This window comes from Tenebrio molitor, chromosome 4 (assembly GCF_963966145.1).
Source record: "Tenebrio molitor chromosome 4, icTenMoli1.1, whole genome shotgun sequence".
Taxonomy (NCBI): Eukaryota; Metazoa; Arthropoda; class Insecta; order Coleoptera; family Tenebrionidae; genus Tenebrio; species Tenebrio molitor.
In genome coordinates this window covers 19836230-19845893 of record NC_091049.1, presented here as the reverse complement: position 1 = coordinate 19845893, position 9664 = coordinate 19836230, and the positions used below count along the sequence as shown (strand labels likewise).

Here is a 9664-nt window from a genome sequence, read left to right as displayed (position 1 = left end):
TAACAAAATGCTCTTAACTGTATTGCATAGTCAAACAGTCCTTTTTGATCACCCGGTAGATATAGAAAATCATTGAATAATAATGAATGTATGTATCATAACGACAATCATCATAACAGAGTAGAAACATTGCAAGTTCATTGATTCCTTGCTGATATGCTTATGGTACAGTTACGGCCACGGAATTTCGTCAGTTATTTTACTGTCAAGTCAATTCGAAAAAACTTGTGTAAAGTCCACTTCTGTTCACTGAAAAAGCATACACTTACATTTTGCTTGTGTAAACTAGATTTACCATTACCTGATGTCACTGCAGTGGCGGCTTGTCAGGTGAGGCAACTGAGGCCGGGCCTCATCCTCATTTAAGCATGAATTTAAATAAAAATTTATTTTTAAGAATTAGTATTTTGCAGATTTGTTTTTATATTATAATTATTTTATATTTTTTTTTATAGCGTTTCCCTTTTCACCGTACTGGTCTATCAGGTACCTTGCGGTCGGCTTTTTTCCTCTTTTTTCCTTTTGTGTGCGGTGGGGCTCCGGGGTACTTTCCCCGGCCACCCACACCCACCCTCTCTTCTCCTTTTTTCTTTCTGGTCAACACAACATGAAATACAGCACAAACATCCATGGGAGGCCCATCCGGCCTGGGATTTGAACCCTGCTGACCTCGCGGTGGTGTCGGGAGAGTGTCGCTCTTCCTTCCACCACCCTACCGTCAGCCCCTACTAGACATACACACACATCCATGGCCCGGCGGAGTTTCCTTCCTTCGAAAAAATCCTCCCCCTTCGGTGGGATTCGAACCCACTAGCGCCGGGACCGCGACCTCGGAGCACTGTCTCCGACAGCCATGCAGCCACCGAGCTACTAATTATTTTATAATTTAATATATTTTCAAACTAGTAAATCCTAGCAAGAATATCAGGAGTAGTATCCAAAGCATTTATTTTGATTTCTGTGTTCCACTGGAGAGCGATAAATTTTAAATCCAGCGCTCCCAGTGCAACGGGAAATATTCAAATATTTATCGTCGCGCCGCATCCACTAGTGGCCGCGTCAATTACTACGAATCAAGGCCGATCTTACGTCACCATCACTTACGTCACTTTGCGCATGCGTATTATGGTCTAATTCCAGAGAAAAAAAGACTCCCATTGAATGGTTTATCTGCTAGGTGCTATGAAATTTTCGGGGCCTCCCGGTGAGCATCGTGGACTCTCGTACTAAAGTCCATTCATTTTGTATTGAACTTTTCAAGGTCAAATAATTTAATTTTTTAGCTTTGTAATCATGTTTCGTAAATAGTGACATGCAGATAAACACCGTAAACGTTGAATTGAGCATTGCTAAATCACATTATGTTGGTTATATGCATGTCACTATTTACAAAACATAATTAGTGCCAAAATTTAAATTATTTGACCTTGAAAAGTTCAATACAAAATGAATGGACTTTACAATTTTGGCAGCATGCATTGAGCTACACCATATTTTTTAAGGCGCGCCTTTTAACCAATAGGAAATCATCCCCCAAAAATGACGTAAAGATCACGCCAGTTTATTACTCCAGCGGGCCGTCGCGACGCGGCGCCTTCGCGCCAACTAATATAATTCAGTAACAGTTTGAATAATAATTTGTTCTGTGCTGGTCACCTTTGTGTCATTTTCCGTGGTTATTTTGATTTGGTTAAGTGCACATTTTTGATTTTTGGTAAGGTAACATAGGTAGATCAACCATCAAACATTAATCCCCAATTTGATTTAGTTATGTCGTTGTTAAATGTTCCAAAATATGCGTCTCACGCCTGGCCTCACCTCACCCAGAGGTCACAAGACGCCACTGTGTTACTGTCATTGTCAGTGGCAGGTAATTGAAATAATTCGATTTCAGTCAGTAAAAGTGTACTTAAAGCCCCCTCTGTTACTGTTATCAACATTATTCTTTATTTTCAAGGTTTATTGTTGGTTCTTTTTATAATCAAAATTCGTTTGTAAATTCTTACCTGATAACTTAATATGGGTAAACATGGAAACAAACACCAAGTAAATTTACACAGTTAAAAAATCGCAAAAGTCTCTCTCAAGACTTGTATGCTTTTTCCGTGAACAGAAGTGTCCATTCAAAAATCAAAAAACCACCAACGTCGCATTTTCCTCGGTAATTACTATCGGCAATGCTGTTTAGTGTAAATTTTGGTTAGAATTGTAATTTTGAGGTTAAGTGTTTATTAAATGTCGTGTTTTTCTAGGCATGTTTAAGTAAAAATAATAATAATCAATAAATAAATGAAACGTGCTGGTAATAAAACAGTATGAAAGAAATTCAAAGCAATTGAATTTTATTTTGAATCAAATTAATGTCATAATTCATAATTACCAACATAGTATAAAAAAGTATCAACCTAGGGTTTTTTAAATTTTAATGGACTTTAGCCTAAGCTTTATTGCCATTATGACTGACATTCAAAATTTTTGTGACAGAAATTCTGTCACGCACAATAAAAATTAAAATGCCATCAGTAGCATCCATGTCAAAAATCCAATGTGAGGTTAGAAATATATAAAACCTGGTTTACAGCTCATATTAGTTGAATGACAACGACTGTCGAAATTCCGTGGCCGTGACTGTCCTCGTAATATGCAGTAAACGAGTGATAAGAAAGTAACAACGGCAATTGTAATGTTAATTATAAGATTAAAAAAACCACTAGGTATTGAAATTCAGTATATAAATTATTTATATAATGCAACCTTCTGTAAATTCACACAACTAAATAAATATAGGTTAAACTTTTTTCTCTTTTATCCAACATATTTAAAGCTATATTGTTAAAGAGTTCGTATTTTATAATATTTATCATTTTATTCGCAATATATCTATCTACAATTTAAATTTTGAAAATTGTAATAAGTGAGTGTTGTATCTACAATGGAAGACAGAGAACGTACCAAGTTAAATACGGGAAAGTACAAGACTCACCCTAAAGAAAAGTCTAATTTCTTGTCTCAGTTATTATTTTGGTAATATTTAAACTTTATTTAAGAAATATTTTTTAGCTGAGAAATAATTTAATTTAAAATTTATTTTTTAGCTGGGAAGTACCTATTATTGTGAAAAAATTTAAGAACCAACATAGGGATGAGGATCTATATCAGCCGCTGAAAGAACATAAATCGAAAGAACTTGGAGACAAACTAGAACAAGCTTGGTTTAATGAAGAACAGTCAAATAAAAATCCATCTTTTTGGAAAATTCTTGTAAAACTCTTTGGATTGGAATTTGTAGCATATGGATCACTTCTTTTGCTTATCAATCTCCTAGTGACGTAAGTTTCAGTTACCCAATGTCTGGCATTTATTAGTTTTATTAAATATGCACAAATACTAGAGTACCACTCGAAATAACAACTAATAATACCTATCTAATGTAGCTTAAAATTTTAACATATATTTCAAGGTCCTCAAGTTATCTTTTTAGTTTAAGCCGCTGTTATCTAGTCTCCTTGAACACTTGTTAGAAGAGGTCAAAAGAGTTTCACATATCTTTTGAAAGTATGACTGAGGACATACGTAAACATACTCGTAATACTGTTTAGTCTTCTTTTGAAAATTCGTCAAAATATAGTTAATATAGTTCAATTATTTCGTCAAATTACATATTTAAAGGTTTAGTCTTTGAAAGCTTGGGCCCTTGGTGCAAAGAAATATCTATGAGGACATACGTAAACATAATACTGTTTAGTCTCCTTTTGAAATTTCGTCAAAATATAGCAAATATAGTTCAATTATTTCGTCAAATTACATATTTAAAGGTTTAGCCTTTGAGACCTTAGGCCCTTGGTGCAAAGAAGCCATCGGTTTCATTAATGTTATCGGAAACCGACTTATTGCGGAATCAGGCGATTCAAAATCAAAGAAATTCCTTTTCGAGAGGATTTCCCTTGCTATTCAACGTGGAAACGCATTATTATCGGAAATTTTTGTATTGTAAACCAAAAATGTTATGTACTTAAGTTGACTAATTGTACATATCTTGTTTCGTCAAAATATTGTTTAATAATTTGATTTTTAGTTACACTAATCAATTTAGTTCTAATTTAATGCTTGTTAGTAGGTACCAATTCTCAACTATAACATAATAAAATAGAAAATGAGGCTTATGAATTTACGTTTTTTACAGGGTTTTTCATTGTCTTTTTTGTATAACTATTTTGAAAAAGGTTCTGTTTTTTCAGAAGATGATAGATTTTTCGCTAATTTTTTTTTTTTCGAAAAATTCTCCAATTTTTTAAGCACAAATTTTTGAACAGAACTTTAACTGCTTGCATCCTGTGCTCAAGAAAATTTGTAATCGATTTAGCTTTGGCAATGTCGGTGACAGAATTACGTCGATAATTGTTCAAATAAAATACAACAAACAATAGGAAAAATGGCGTAAATGATAGTTTTTAGATAAGAGTCTGTTGTTAAAAATGATAATTTTTAGATAAGAGTCTGTTGTTAAAAATACATATGTAAATTTTCAAAAATAATTTACTTCGATAACCGGTTATTGTATTTTAAAAATATTCACCGCTTTGTCTAATTCCAGCAATGACATTTTGTAACATGACTTGATTATTGTTTATTTCGCTTATTTATTCCGTTATGGCCGGTCTTAATAATTGATTAGTGTCAAAACGAAAAAAGAGCCACTTTTATGATTTGTTGTTATTGCAAATATAGGAAAATTATCACCAACAAATGGAACCTTTTCTTCAGGAATGCAGTCTAAATACCGTTCGCCTGGGCGTCTCCACACTCAAACTCAAACGGTCAGTGTGGTGCAAACAGAATTTGGATTCGTCGGTGAACTGCTTCAAGTTCCAATCAACATGTTCTTGAGGAAATAGCCTTGTTGCTCTAGGCTGTTCAGGGTTTAAAGGGGATCTTCTCGCGTTAAACTCACATTCATGAAACCCGTTTCGTACTGTTTGGGTACTTATTCTTCTTCCTGTCATCTCTACCAGCTCATTTTGGAGCGTAGCAGCAGTACCTGCAGTACAATACCTTATCAAATGGTCTTCTCTCTCGTTGCCCTTGCACGAGGCGCATAAGGTTGTTTTCTAACGATACCATAAATTTGATATCTTATCCAGGCTCTATTTATCCCAGCACTGATTACTAAATGGACACAAACTTTTATCTTTTGTATAAGAGAAATAAAATTTAACACAACAAAGTGGCTGTTTTTCGTTTTGATTAGTGTACTTCCAAATTGGTGTTTAATTAATGAAATTTTCAAAAGATATTTTCTGCTAATTGATTATCTGCAGAAAGGGAAAACTATTAATAGCCAATACTACACAATACTTTTGGAGAAGCTGAAACAGCAATTCAGGAAAAATGTCCAAGGAAAAAAGTGTTATTCCACCACGACAATGCACCTGTTCACTCAAGTGCAGTTGCCCAACAAAAAATAACGGAATGGAGGTTCGAACTACTTGCGCATCCACCGTATTCGCCTGATTTGGGTCCCTCGGATTTTCATCTCTTCCCAAAACTAAAAAAATTTTTAGCTGGAAAGAGATTTCGGTCGAATGAGGAGGTGATCAATGCGGTTAATACTTATTTTGAGGCTCTCGAAGAAAGTCACTTCCGGGAGGGAATCGAAAAGCTTGAGAAACGTTGGACCAAGTGTCGAAAAACAAAATATAATTTAAATCAGACTTTTGTTCTTTTCACTGTCATTCTGGAAACTTGCCAATCGATCCCCGTCCATATATGTTTAAAACATCAAAATATTAAATTTCGAGCAACTAAAAATAATGTATTGAAATCTTCAAGTCACGTAACTTTAAACGCCAGAATTAAACATATCAATCGGAAACAACATGCGGATTCATTTCCAAGTCTCACTCGACGACAAATTTTAATCACACGACACATTTCTCTTAATTTTTTTATTAACTTAGAGAACCCAAAAAGGAAATTAACTATTCCGGTTTCAGCATATGCCAACCTTTATTATTGGGAAAACTAATCGAATATCACAATTTCAAACAAGACTCTGCTATGACCGTAAATATGGCTTATTTACATGCTTCGTTAATGGTAGTAATTCCGATTATTTACGCTTTAACTTATCACTCATTGGTCATGAGATTTAGCGAGTTAGGAATGAAAATACAAATTGCATGTTCATCTCTAATATATAGAAAATGTTTAACGTTAAGAAGACAATCCGTTCAGTACACATCGATGGGTCACGTAATTAATCTACTATCTCACGACGTAAACCGATTTGAAGCAGCGCTCCTGCCCTTAAATTATTTATGGATTGCACCAATAGAAGTTATCGTATCTATTTTGATATTAGATTTTACGTTTGGACACGCTGCCGTGACTGGAGTTGCTATACTGTTCGTCTGTTTTCCTCTGCAATGTACGTGCATCCCTTTTTGAAATTTTTTAGTAACCACTTTTGTTTCAGTATATTTATTAAAGAATGTAGCTAGACATCGCACGGAAATTGCAGCAAAATCAGATAACCGAGTGCATTTAGTAAACGAAATTATTTGTGCCATGCAAACAATAAAAATATATACTTGGGAAAAAACCTTTGTTCAATTGGTGCAAATAATCAGAAAGTAATTCTACTTTACTAGACATTTCAAGTAATCATTGTTATCTTACAGGACAGAAATAAAGAGTGTTGCAGCTGCATGTTTATGTCGAATCATCGACATGAGTTTCAAGATGTTTGTTAACAGAGTAACACTATTTTCTTGTATCTTGGTTATTACTGTTACTGGTTCCATAGTAACACCCCAGTATATCTTCGTAGTGGGAACTCTTTTTGAAATGATTCGCGTACCAATAGCAGGACACTTGTCCCGCGGTGTAACGAATGTGATTGAATTGAAATTTTCACTACACAGAATAGAAGAATTTCTACTCTTTGGTTCTAAAAGACAAGATAAAATCACTTTACCAAAAATTAGTTTACTAGAAGAGAAAAATAATTCGCAAGGAGTCATTGCGAGAATTGAGGCCGAAAATCTAACTGTTCAGTGGAATTCAGTTTGTTCGGGTTACGCTTTATATGACTTAAACTTCAGCATAGCTTCTGGTGATTTGGTTGCCTTTGTTGGTGCCCCCGGTAGTGGCAAGTCGACTCTTTTCCAAATTCTACTCGGCGAAATTGACCCAGTAGAAGGAAATTTGAAAGTTGAAGGATCTGTAGCGTACGCAGCACAAGAACCCTGGATTTTTTCGGCCACTCTCAAACAAAACATTTTGTTTGGGGAAGAAATGAATGATGAAAAATACATGAAAGTTCTAAAAGCTTGTGCCTTGGATCAGGACCTCTCTCTTTTTCCCTTTGGTGACCGCACAATTGTAGGAGAACGTGGTGTGATGTTGAGCGGTGGACAAAAATCTCGAGTTAATTTAGCTAGAGCTATCTATCGAGACGCAGATATTTACCTGCTCGATGATCCTCTGGCTGCACTCGATGTCAACGTCGCCAAACATGTATTTGATGAGTGCATCACAAAATATTTAAAACACAAAACTGTGGTTTTGATAACACACCAAGTTCAATATCTGCGTACGGTTAAAAGAATCTATTACTTAGACAAAGGAGAAATTGTTGTTCACGGCACGTATGAAGAACTGGAAAGCAAGGGACACTTTCTAAAGTTGCAGTCCACAGAAACAAATGGCGCAGCAATTGCAAATGTGACGGAACCGGTGTCTGTCAAACAACTTGAATTTCCTGAAGAAGTGAAGGAACATCGAAGTTCAGGAAGGATTATACATGGTTATGGAAACTACTGCGCCGCCGGCGGGAAGTGGATTTGCTTGGCAGCAGTTAGTATGTTTCTTATGGTTCAGTTGTTGGGATGTGGATTGGACTACATTTTGATATTTTGCGTCAATTCTCAAAATAAAAGATTAAATGAGAAATCAGTGAATTACCGCAACCAGACGCATTCGAAACTCGTATCTGATGCAAGATGGACGGATTTATTAACAACATATGTTTTGTATGTTTATGGCACCCTCATTTTTCTAACTCTTATCACGATTTTTCTACGCTCTTGGATCTTCGTAAAGTTCTGTACAAAAGCTGCAGTTAGATTGCACGATAAGATGCTCTCAAGAATCATCTTTGCCACTATGCATTTCTTTAATACCAATTCCAGCGGCAGAATCTTGAATAGATTTTCCAAAGATGTTAGATCAGTCGATGAAAACTTACCAACTTCGTTATCGGAGACGTTACAAGTGTTTCTCAACCTGGTCGGAAGTATTCTTTTAATATCAGTGTTGAACTACTGGTTCATAATACCTACAATAGCATTTGCTATTTTGACAATTCTATTGAGCATTTTGTTTCTTCCCATCAACGTAAGCAATAAACGAACAGAGGGAATCAGTAAGCTTGAACTTTCTCTACATTTATAATTTGATAAATTTCAACATTTTAGCTCGAAGCCCCATATTCTCGCACTTGACCATTTCTTTGAGAGGGTTAACTACGATTAAATCTTGCAATGTACAATCACTTTTGAAGGCGGAGTTTGATAGCTTACAAGATGCCCACACCAGAGCTTATTACTTGCTCATAAGCATCACCGCTACCTTCGCATTTTGGATCGACCTATTTTGTATAATTTTCATTGCGGTAATAATTTTCAGTTTCTTCTTCATAGAAAGTGGTACGAACTTGAACTGAAATCTGTAGCGATCTTATCGGTATCTTTTTTTTTTTAGAAATTCACGTGAGCAAAGTTGGTTTAACCATCATGCAGGCAATTAAAATGAGTGGTCAGATACCCTATTTAATGAAAAACTGGAGCGACGTAGAAACTCAAATGACTTCCGTTGAGCGCCTTGTCGAGTATTCCAAAATTATTCCAGAAAGAAATGTTGCAACATATATACCTTCCAAATTTTGGCCGACTGCTGGAAACATCAAATTTGAATCAGTTTCTATGAAATATTCCGCAAATGGCCCACTCGTTCTGAAAAAAGTGTCTTTTGAAATTAACAGTGGGGAAAAAATTGGAATTGTTGGGAGAACAGGCGCTGGTAAATCTTCCCTTATTTCGTGTTTGTTTCGATTGTTCGATTTTGACGGTACAATTTTTATTGATGGTGTCAACATCAAGGAGTTGGATTTGAATACCCTGCGTTCAAAAATTACCATCATTTCCCAAGAACCTATTTCCTTCTCGGGAACGTTACGAAAAAATCTAGATCCCCTTAACGAATACAATGACTGTGAGCTGTGGAACGCTCTGGAAGAGGTTGAACTGAAAACCTCAATTCTGAAATTAAACGGCGGCTTAGATACCGTAATTGCAGAAAATGGATCAAATTTTAGCTTGGGCCAAAGGCAGCTATTCTGCTTAGTTCGCGCTTTTCTTCGCCGAAACAACATAATAATTTTAGATGAAGCGACAGCTAGCATCGACTATAAAACTGATCAAGTGATCCAGTCGCTCATTAAAAGAAAATTTGAAGGCCATACAGTGTTGACTATTGCCCATCGAATAACAACGGTGATGGATTCTGACAAAATTCTTGTTATGGATGCAGGAAGTTTAACAAAATTTGACCATGCTAGCAACGTGTTGAAAAATGAATACAAAATAAAACAATGAAAAATATA

At 35.5% G+C, this 9664-nt stretch overlaps 1 long non-coding RNA gene across 1 annotated transcript; it reads left to right on the top strand.

The window, feature by feature from the left end:
• The first annotated feature begins 2459 nt into the window (after nt 1-2459).
• On the top strand, nt 2460-8419 carry LOC138129601 (uncharacterized). Its single transcript, XR_011159276.1, has 4 exons — nt 2460-3024; nt 3096-3329; nt 5994-6632; nt 6681-8419. It is a non-coding gene; the product is annotated as an uncharacterized lncRNA (long non-coding RNA).
• Nucleotides 8420-9664: the final 1245 nt, after the last annotated feature.